The 12,312-nt window shown below is 36.4% G+C and overlaps 1 protein-coding gene across 1 annotated transcript in view; it reads right to left on the minus strand.

Moving 5' to 3' along the window:
• The window catches only part of LOC124721953 (thrombospondin type-1 domain-containing protein 7A-like), a 1,225,854-nt gene that overhangs the window by 130,598 nt on the left and 1,082,944 nt on the right, over window positions 1–12,312 (minus strand). The gene's annotated exons all lie outside the window — the stretch shown is intronic.

The raw sequence follows: 12,312 nt of genomic DNA on the forward strand, positions 1-12,312 counted from the left end.
ACACTTAGGCAAAAGGTATTCACTGCTCAAAAGAAAGTAGTTAGAATAATGTGTGGGGTTCATAGTGGCACATCTTGTAGGCATCTGTTTAAAAGGTTATGAATTCTTACAACTGCTTCACAGTACATTTACTCCGTAATGAAATTTTTTCTCAGCAACATGGACCAGTTTAAAATCAGCAGTGACTTCATGATTACAATACCAGAAAAAAGAAAGACCTACACTATCCTTTACTTAAGCTATCTTTGGTACAGAAAGGCGTAAAATATGCTGCTATAAAAATTTTTGATAAATTACCTGATGAAATAAAATGTCTGACAGACAGCAGTAATAGTTTCAAAAACAAATTGAGATCATACCTCCTTGACAACTCCTTCTACAACATAGATGAATTCTTGAATATGAGTAAATAAATCTGGAGATATAACATATGCATTTTGTGCCATTTAAGGGAATGGGTTAGATAACAGAAATATTTAGGTGTAACACTATAATGAAAATAAAAAACCTTGTTTCCTGTGCACATTTCTCGTGCACTTGACACGTTCCACATCATAATGGTTTTTCCGTGCTATTGATCAACTAACTAACAGTTTGTGATGGGAGGGACCAACCATGATGTATGGTCTTTGTAAAGTGACTATTGCAGCTTACATGTAAAACAATAAATAAGGTTTTAAATAGAGAAATTGCAAATGAAATGTTTTTAGTTTTGTTTGATAGCTACGATAACAGAATGTTATTGACAGATGTCTCAAAAAACCCTAAGAATTTGCAATCATATGAAAAGGCTGACAGTGTCACTAGAGTTTGTATCCAAACACTCTTGGATGACAATGGAACCGAAATTGATGGAATCAATACAAAAGTAGAAACTCTGATCTCCATTTTCAATTATTTCTTTACAATGGAAGACACAGAAGTACAACTGCAGTTAAAATATTGTACTACTATAAAGCTGCGTAATACCAGTATAAATATTTGCATCAGCAGTGTTGCAAAATAGCTGAAATCACTAAAACTGAACAAGGCCCAGGGTCTCATCAGATTCTATATAGAATTAGCCCTCCTTCTAACCACAATATACCAGTACCATAACATCTCCCAAACAGAAAACTGTGCCCACTTGTTGGAAGCAAGCAAAGATCAAATCTATCTACAAGAAGAGTAACAGAAGTGAATAGTCATGCAATGTCATTGACGTCCATCTGTTTTAGAATCTTAGAACACATTCCGAACTAAAATATAATGAGATGACTCGACCACTGTGATCTGCCATATGCTAAGCAGCTTGAATCCTGAAAACCATGGACCAAGATTAGATTAGATTAGATTTACTTTCATTCCAATTGATCCGTAGTGAGGAGGTCCTCCAGGATGTGGAACATGTCAGAAAAACAACAATACATGACAAATATTTACAACTAAAACAAATAAGCTAATGTACCATTCCACAGGTCCCAAGTGGAATGATCGTCATTTTTTAATGAACACTAAGAGTCATTTTACAAATACTATTGCACTGAGTTTAAAATAAAAAAGTTTTTTATTTATTTATAAGGTAAGAAACATGTAATACAACTACTGTAATACTTATTTACAATGAACACATTACTGCACTGAAATGGTGCAGAAGTTAGATTATACTTACACACACACAAGCACACACAAGCACACACACACACACACACACACACACACACACACACACACACACACACACACACAAATTTTCAGTGAACACATTTCTGCACTGAAATTGTGCAGAAGTTATGTTGTACTTATATACAAATCAGTTGGTTTTCCTAAGAAATTCATCAATGGAGTAGAAGGAGTTGGCCACCAATAAATCCTTTAGGCTTCTCTTAAACTGAATTTCATTGGTTGTTAAGCTTTTTATGGCTGCTGGCAAGTTATTGAAAATGTGTGTTCCTGAATAATGCACACCTTTTTGTACAAGACTAAGTGACTTTAAATCCTTGTGAAGATTATTCTTATTTCTAGTATTGATTCCATGAATTGAGCTGTTGGTTTGAAAAAGTGATATATTTTTAATGACAAATTTCATTAAGGAATAAATATATTGGGAAGCTGTAGTTAGTATCCCTAGTTCCCTAAACAGGCTTCTGCAGGATGTTCTTGAGTTCACACCACATATAATTCTTACTGCACGTTTTTGTGCCCGGAAAACTTTAGCTTGGCTTGATGAATTACCCCAGAAAATAATCCCATATGACATTATGGAATGAAAGTAAGCATAGTATGCCAGCTTTTTCATTTTTATATCCCCTATGTCTGACAAAATTCGCATTGCAAACAGAGATTTGTTAAGACGCTTCAGCAGTTCTGTGGTGTGCTCCTCCCAGTTGAATTTATTATCAAGCTGTAATCCCAAGAATTTAACACCGTCCACTTCTTCTATCTTCTTGTCATCATATGTTAGACATATACTCTTGGGACACCCCTTACAAGTTCTGAACTGCATGTAGTGTGTTTTTTCAAAGTTTAGTGACAAAGAATTGGCTAGGAACCAGTGATTAATGTCCACAAATATTTTATTGGCTGATCTTTCTAAGACTTCACTTGATTTGCTATTTATTGCAATGTTTGTATCATCAGCAAACAAAACAAACTTGGCATCTGGTAATGTTACTGATGAAAGGTCATTGATATACACAAGAAAAAGTAAGGGCCCCAAAATGGAACCTTGTGGGACCCCACATGTAATTAGTTCCCAGTTGGATGATGCCTGATAGCTTGATACATGTCTCTTTCCTAATAACACCCTTTGTTTCCTGCCAGAGATATAAGATTTGAACCATTTTGCAGCATTTCCTGTTACACTATAATATTCTAGTTTACTTAAAAGGATATTGTGATTTACACAGTCAAATGCCTTTGACAGATCACAAAATATACCAGTTGCCTGCAATTTTTTGTCTAATGAATTAAGTACATTTTCACTGTAAGTGTAGATAGCCTTCTCAATATCAGAACCTTTTAGAAATCCAAACTGTGACTTTGACAGTATGTTATTTGAGATAAGATGGTTATAAAGACGACTGTACATTACTTTTTCGAAAATTTTTGAGAATGCTGGCAACAGTGAAATTGGACGGAAATTTGATGCTATTTCTTTATCTCCCTTCTTAAACAGTGGCTTAACTTCAGCATATTTCAGCCATTCGGGAAATATTCCACTGATAAACGACTGGTTACACAGATAGCTTAATATGTTACTTAGCTCAGAATCACATTCTTTAATTAACTTTGTTGATATTTCATCATACCCACTAGATGTTTTTGATTTTAAAGATTTTATGATGGACGTTATTTCTGTTGGGGTAGTGAGGGTCAAATTCATATTATGGAAGTTACTTGAAATGTCTGGTCTAAGGTAATCCATAGCAGCATCTACCGAACCTGACAACCCCATCTTTTCAGTAACAGTTATAAAATGTTTGTTAAAAAGTTCTGCAACACTATACACATCTGTCACCAATGCATCATTTACTCTTAATGCTATTTGTTCCTCTTCATGTCTGGTTCTACCGGTCTCCTCCTTCACTATATCCCATATTGTCTTTATTTTGTTATCTGATATGACTATCTTTTCCTTGTAATATATTTGCTTTGACATCCGTATTACAGTCTTTAATATTTTGCAGTATTTCTTATAATGTGCTATAGCATCAACATTGGAAATGTTTCGGATTGACAGATACAGTTTTCTTTTTGTTTTACAAGATACCCCTATTCCTCGAGTAATCCATGGCTTCTTTGTAGACATTGCTCTAACCTTGGTAAGTTTTGGGGGAAAGCAGTGTTCAAATAAGGTAAGCACTTTATTAGCAAAAATGTTATATTTTTCATTCATGCCATGAGCACTGTAAACATCAGTCCAGTGAATGTCTCTGAGGAGTGTCCTAAAATAATCAATTTTTGGCTTACTGATTACCCTCTTGAGCTCAGATTTAACAGATTTTATATCCTGTTCAGTATTAACATTTAACAGAAGGAACTGCATGTCATGGTCTGAGAGGCCATTGACCATTGGTTTTGTAATATAATTTTGTTCATTTGACTTTTCTATAAAGATATTATCAATGGCTGTTTGTGAGCAAGTGGTTATCCTAGTGGGGAACTTTACTGTGGGAATTAAGTTGAATGATAGTGTTACTAACTCAAATAGGTTCTTATTGGGAGAGTCTTTAAGGAAATCTACATTGAAATCACCAGCAACCACTATTTCTTTGTTTTTGGTTGTTAAATGGACCAGTACAGCTTCAAGGTGGTTTACAAACAGATTAAAGTTACCTGCAGGTGCTCGATATACACTTAATATTATGAAAGATTTTTTGTGAAAATCTAATTCTGTTGCACATGCTTCCATATGCTGTTCTAGGCAAAATTTATGAATGTCTATGTTCTTAAATTTATGACAGTTCCTGATGAATGTGGCAACTCCTCCTTTCTCCATTTCTGATCTACAAAAGTGAGATGCTAACCTAAACCCTGTAACACTTAAAAGTTCTATACCAGTGGTCACATGATGTTCAGAGAGGCAGATTATGTCAGCTGGGTTTGAAGACTCTAATTCATCTATGCAGATAGTTAATTCATTAATTTTATTTCTCAGTCCTCGAATATTTTGATGCAATAAAGATAGCTGACATTTCACATTGACTGACTTAAAATTGGGTGGAGTTAAAATATCTGCTGACAGTTGAAAATTCTTAACCAATGGCTGTTTATGTTGATGTAATAAGCTGGAATTATGTTTTTTGATTTCTTTCTCAAACTGAAGGTTTGTCTCAGTTCTAACCTCTCTTAAAATTTGTTTTCTTTCTGTCCTCCCTACCCTAAAAAAGGGTCTTTTCTGAATCCTATAACCGCTGGTATTTTACCACTCATGACAGTGCCTCCCCCCTTTAACTTTCTTGCTATTTCCCCAGCCAATTTACCCTTTCCCTTCCTGTTGAGGTGAAGGCCATGCCTAGTATAATCCCACCTACTGATAGAATCAACATGAACCACACCAATGTGTGACCCCGCACCCGACATGAGCAGCCGTTCCAGCTCCAAATTAACTCTCTTGACAGAAGAGTTCAAATGAGGTCGGTCATGGCGCCCAAGAACAGATACAAACTCAACACTGGTATGCCTCGATGCTGATGCAATCTTCGCCAGGTCACACTCTATGCTGTACCCAGGATCTCTGTCAATACTGTTACCTGCCCCACCCACTATAACCACGGTGTCTTCCTTAGTGAAATCTTTGCAAAGTGATCCTAAATCCTCTGTCACCTGCTCCAGACCAGCACTAGGTTTAAAAAAATTGGTGACCTGGTATTCTGATCCTAGTTCATCCTGCAAGAGTTGGCCAACACCTCTTCCATGGGAACTACCTAACAACAACACTTTCTTTCTCTTTACTGATTTCCCTACATTCTTACTTTTCAATTTGCTGCTGAAAGTTTGTTGTGCCCTGTCTAAACCTGTAACTGCTTGAGGCTCACCAGCTTCTAACTGAAGCAACAGGTCAAATCTATTTTCCACATTCACCATAAAGCTGTCAGACAAAGTTCTAGGCCTGTTCCTCCTGTTGCCTGTTGCCACTTCCCACCTCTCTTTACCCTTCTCCCTCCTTAACCTGTCAAGATCTCCCCTGGCCTTGTCTAACTCAGCCTGAAGGGCAGCAATTTTCCCCTCCTGTTCCAGTATCTTCCTATCTCTACTACAAATCCTACAAAACCACTGATGAGTCTCATTTACTTCCCCTATTCCCACGCCACTACAGTCACCCACATGGAAAAAACTACAGCACCCATCACACCAAAGCCCCGACCTAACAATTCTACGGCAAGTCAAGCACTTTTCACTCATGATAAACGTAATAATTTATTAAGAATAAGTCAGTTAAATTACAGATAAACACGAAAATATGGTTACACAAATTTGGCCTATACGCAACTGTGTGTAAACAAAAACAAAAGTGCAAAGTTTCTGAAACAACAAGTTAAACTTTACGCTACTTTCCGGAAATGCTAGTTAAATAATGAAGAGGTACGCTAAGTTAAATTGCTGGAGAGAGCAAGGAACAACTAAACGAAATTCTATAGATTTGCTGCAGCAGAACGTAAACAGAAAATACGACTGTACGGTCTTTTCGCGTTTTCTGCTATATTACGTAAAGAGAAATGAAACCTTTAATGGTACACTTAAACGGCACACTAATACACTTATTTACCACGTAATCAGTACTAATCTATGTGTTTTATAATCTAAAATAACTTATCTTTACGAGAACACCAAACCTCGCGCTAGTCGCTTGGCTGCAGGGCTGCCAAGGCAAACAGATAAAGTATTTCTTGACTTCCAGAGAATATTCAACTCAGTACACCACTAACACTTAACAAAAGTATGATTATAGGGTATCTAACAGAATTTGTGACTGGATTGAGCATTTACTGACAGGCAGGATGGAACATTACTCACGCAGTCCCAGCTGATACTTTGTGTGTTGGCTGATGGGCAGCCCCTGATCTACTATATTTCTGAACTGGGGCAAAAACATCCCCCCCTCCCCCCCCCCCCCCCAAAAAAAAGAAAAAAAAACTCGAGTGTTTAAGCTAGGACGTCAAAAATCGATTTTTCAAAAATATGTTCATTTTGTAGAACACATTTTTCTGAAGAGGTTAATATCTAAAACTTATATGTTTGAGGAAATGTAAGACATGTTATTTGGTCTTAAGTGTGCCAAATGCAGTGCCACACTTCTTCACACAGCATTCAGTTGCATGTCATTGTCTTTTGCTATGTGGAATTCAAATGTGCATATTTTGTAATGGAAGCCTATACTCAGTATAGTGGAAATCAAGATGTCCAGTGGTGTCTCTCCTGCTCCCACTTGGGCTGGCTTGACATCCCATCCACATTTTTATATTAAAAAAAAAAAACAAAAAAAACTTAGGATTAACACTGGGTGGAATTATTTTTTACCTGGAGAATAAGAACTCATCAGAAAATTTGTATTTTTCATCACCTGTTGTGATGTAGTGAGTTAATGCACAATAACAATTATTGCAGTAAGCTACACTGCAGTACAGCCCACAGTATTGGAGCCAGAGGCTGTGAAGAAGACCGCAAGTTGTGTCCTACCTATGAGTCATATACACCTGCTGCTACCGCAGCATGAGAACGGCTCCTGTGTCACTTCGAGCGACTGTATATTCATGCCACCTATGAACCTAAATAAATGATATTAGATGCTATTCAATCATTTTCAAAATTGGTATGCTACATTTTGTTATTCAGGATAAGATTGTATAAAAATTTCAATATTGTAACTATCATAGTTTTGGAGATTAAAAATTTGCTAAAAATAAAAAACTGACACTTAGGGAACTAAATTCAGTTAGGAAATATAATAGTTCATCTTTTGGTATAACTGGAAAACATAAACAGAATTCTCAGTGTGCAGAATTATTTAATTGAGATTTCCATATTACAACTTTAAATATTTTTTGTTTTCACAATATAAAAATCAGACAAAATTATAATTTGTGTCTAACATTGTTGTGGAAATAAATGCGAGTGTGTTGGTGGGACATTCGCCAGACTTAAATGTTGCATGATATACCATCTTAAGTAACCTGCAAGAGTTACACAAGCATGTCGTGGGAAAATGATCCTAGGGAATTTACCCACTTTGCTGATGACATATGTCTAGGTGTGATTGCTATTGTAACAGAGCAGCCAGAAAGTCAGCTGGAGTAAAATCAGTATCTAAAGATTATTTCCAGAATTATTTCCTTTTTGTTTTCGTTTATTAAACATTACTTTAATATTTGTATGTCAGAATGACATAAATGCATCTGTGTATAAGGATTGGAGCAGGCCAGTTTTGGTTAGAGTATGATCATGAGCGAGCATTCTGAGTGGCAGCGAGTATAGTCAGCCAATCAGAACTGAGTCGGTTGCCACTCGTTACCTGATAGTTACACTGGGAGTGAGGCTGCAAGAAGAGGAGTGACTCACTAGCTTTTGAAAGCGGACGGTCATGTTACTAGTGCGAGTCAAAATAATGTGTAAAATGAAGAAATATTAGGCTTCTCACATCCAGATTGTGTGGCCATAATAGCAGTTGCATTTATGGACAGTTTTGTGAAGTTTGGAAGTTTTGGAATTGTATTGTTGGAAAGATATTTGTGTATGAAAATTTGGCCTTCCTAGTATCCCCATGGCATGTTTCAGTATTCAACCACTGAGCATTTTTGGCGAGCAATTTCTTTTTTAGAAATCCACAATAAGGACCAACTGTAATAACTCAAATTAGGGGTGAAATTAATGACTGTGAAAATGCTGCTTAATTCAGGTCGAATCTGGACAGATTTCTAGCTGCTGTGCATATGAAATGTGTGCATGAATTGTGACTGGGAAGAAAATAGCCAATAGTTTGGATGTGGACTGAATAGTACTATTTCTTTGGCTATAAGGACAAAATAAACATTTTTGTGTGGAAATTTCGGACATTATTTTGCAGAAGCTAATCCATTTTTTTACTGCCCGAAAAATTGAATGACAGTTTTTCTACAGATCTTTCTTTCATTACTAGAGTTGCGCCACATCAGTAATTGTAGATATTAGATGGTGCTTTTTATCAACACTGCTTTTACATCATCTTGTAAGTATCCACGCTGCTGAGTGAAGGGACATCGAGCAGACACTGTTCTGAGGTAGGTGAATTTTAATGTGCAATTGCACAGAGAACAAAAACCTGCCCTGCCGCACTATTAGCTAATAACTTTCTCTTTTGTGTGACATAAAATTAACTATAGGAAGCATAAAACCAGTAAAGACAAGAGATAAGCAAGACAGTGCACATTTCTTTAATATTTAGGCTCCAGCATTTTTTTCCCCTAGCCTTGCTACAGCTTTACAGGACATGCTTTCCTTTATGCAAAAGAATCTGTTACTTCATCAAAATTTGCCAAATATTTTACTACATGGAAAATCAAAATATCATTGTCCAACACTGAAAAAGCTGTTGAAATGAATAGCACCCAAGACTGGTGTGGTTTATCAATTTGATTTAATCTGTTTTGTCACTGTCTCCAACATAAAATGAAATGGGCCTTTCTAATATTGCAGCAGTTGTAACACATGCCAAATGAGTGAGACTGTTTTGGCTCAAATGGTCATTTTTATCTACCTCATTCAGAGAAATAACATGACAGAGTATAGTTAAAGAAGTACCAATATCAAATGACTGTGAGGCATTTGAGTACAAGCAAAATGTTTTATGTTAGGAAATAGTTTCAGATTTCATTCATATGCTCCAGTTTCTCAAGCATGAGATTGAAAAGTAGTACTAGTATGAAATTTTTATACAAATTTGGAATTGTCATCTCCTTATATATAATTTGTGTGATGTCCACATTCTAACAAATAATCTTGTCATCTCTAATTCTATATAACTATTCCTGCCACTGTCCAAACTTATGCTCCAGCGAACTTCACATAACCATGCCAGAATCACCAGTTTATTTATCCTGCATTTATTATTCGGCTAGGCATTATTGCATGTTCGTAGAACTCTGTTTTCCGCACTATTCAGAAAATAGAGCTTAAGTGGCTGCTAACCAGGGCCATACAACAGGCCCTTGGTAGAGTAGCAATCTGGCAAAATTTTCTCTCAAAATGTTGTCTTCATGGAAGCACTGAGGAGATAATATGTAATCTTTCTTACCTTTTATTCCTGTTAGTCAATTATTTCCACTCTGGTTGTCTGAATCTATGGGTTTCACGAGTAATTATAGCAATGCTTATCATTCGTACACCCAGGCAACCACATAAACAAACAGCAATTGGTACTTTTTTTTTATATTCACCCATTTGGGTTTATTCAGCTCAGATCATGTAGCCCCATCCCCTTTTGCCTGCTTCAAATTTTTTTATTCCTTGATGCAACAGGGATTCCCCTGGCAGAGACATTATGTACAACTATGCACACATTCAAAAATCAACTTATGATTCATTCAGAAATCAACTTTCAATATGTTCAAAAAGCAACAGAGATGTGTTTCAAAATCATACAAAGTAATTTATAGACAACAAGCAATGGATGGCAGGCACTTTGTGAAACAAGGTTTTGTTTCTTAAAGAATATGGGTGGTGCTCGCTGAAATTGCTGCCTCGACAGATACCCAGTTGCCCCTCCCCCATACTCCCTCCTAGATCCAGGCCTGATGATGGTAATGAGTGTACAGGCATTTACAGCCACTCCCATTGGCCACCACACCAAGTGTCAGTTGGATTACATGAATAATGTGCTATCTTGGATGAGAGTCATCAACAAACGTAGAAGTAACTTCAAGTATTCTTCAGGGAAGCAAGACACTGTTCATGTTCTATATTAATGACCTGGCAAACAACATTAACAGTAACCTCTGAACTTTGCAGATGATCCAGTTATCTATAGAGAAGTACTTTCTGAAGAAAAATGCACAAATATTCAGTCAGCTCTTGTCAAGATTTCATAATTGTGCCAAGATTGACAAAATGCTTTAAACATTCAAGTATTTAAATTTATACAGTAATAGTATCCTATTACTACAATATTAGTGAATCACACTTGGAATCAGGCAAGTCATATTAATACCTGTAACAATTTGTAGTGATATGAAATGGGTTGATCACATAGGTTCAGTCATAGGTAGAGCAGGTGACATATTTTGATTCATTGACAGAACACTGTGAAAATGTAATCAGTGTACAAAGGAGTTTGTGTCCCATCATGAAGTACTGCCCAAAGGTGTTGGACCCTTACCAAACAGGTATGCCAAGGGACCTTGCGTGTCTACAAATAAGGGCAACATGAATGGTTACATGTGTGTTTGACCCATGAGAGAGCATCATTGAAATGCTGAAAAACTGAACTAGCAGACACTTGAAGATAGATGTTAACTATCTTGTAAAAGTGTACTTACAAACTTTCAAGAAATGGAATATTACAGCCACCTGCAAACAACTTTCATGGGGTCTGTAAATACATGATTAGGCTAATTATTGATCCCAAAGAAGCCAGCCAGAGTGGCCGAGTGGTTCTAGGCGCTTCAGTCTGGAACGACACGAGCGCTACAGTTGCAGGTTCGAATCCTGCCTCGGGCATGGATGTGTGTGTCGTCCTTAGGTTAGTTAGGTTTAAGTAGTTCTAAGTTCTAGAGGACTGATGACCTCAGATGTTAAGTCCCATAGTGCTCAGAGCCATTTGAACCATTTTGAGCACAAAGAGACATTTATGCATTTTCCCTTAGGTCCATTTGCAAGTGGAATGGGATGGAACCCTAATATGTATTACAATAGGACATATCTGCTGCAATTTATTGCACAGTGTTTTACAGAGTGTGGATGTAGATGCCACTTAAAGACATGTCCAGTGTGGCTCAAAAGAACATCTGTGGTTGTTTTATAATAACGTAAGAAGTCATCAACATAAGGGATGAAAAACATTGGAGATAAGGTGGCTATGTGATGAATTTTTTTAAATTAATGCAGAAAATTTAGTATAGAACAGGGAAAACAATCAATTCCTCTGATGATATGAGCTGAATGATCAGTGTTAGTAATTAATCTACAAACAATATGACAATACATGTTTTTCCCAGAATACTTCATCTCATTGCAGACTGGAATGATTTCTACATTCTGATATACTTTGAGAAGCTCTAACCTTCCTTTTTTCTGCAACGGGCACTGTGTTGTCACTTCTTTACTAGCTCCAGTGAAACAATGTTACTGTGCTGGCATCACACTTCTGAATGACAAAGATAGCAGTTCTGCAGCTAAAAATTATTCACCTTTTGCAGACAAATATTATGTGCAGAAGGATTTACATATTGAAGCGCAGTTTACCATAACTGACATAATGAATCAGTGTTATGAAATAAATTATGTAAGAAACAGGAGTAAACAGTAACATGAATTTCACATGGTGTAGAAAATTTACTTCTAACATTACATTTTGTTTGCACGATGCTCTGTACAATTAAAAATTAGCAGTTAACTGCTAAAATCAGGGATATTACTCACCTTTCCACTGAGAAAATAAATCCTTCAAAATCATCACCTGACTTTCACTGATAACAATTGAAAATGCTCAGTGATAAAAACTAAATGGAGTAGTTAGTAAAACAATGAAATTTTAAATTCTAGTCTTGTAGAAGCTGTATACAGGAGGTTAGAAAATGCCCTTTTCAATAGAAGAGCTGCTTCTGACAGGGAATTTTAAAATAATGGAAGTCATCTGAA

Source organism: Schistocerca piceifrons, chromosome X (assembly GCF_021461385.2).
Source record: "Schistocerca piceifrons isolate TAMUIC-IGC-003096 chromosome X, iqSchPice1.1, whole genome shotgun sequence".
In the NCBI taxonomy this organism is placed as follows: domain Eukaryota; kingdom Metazoa; phylum Arthropoda; class Insecta; order Orthoptera; family Acrididae; genus Schistocerca; species Schistocerca piceifrons.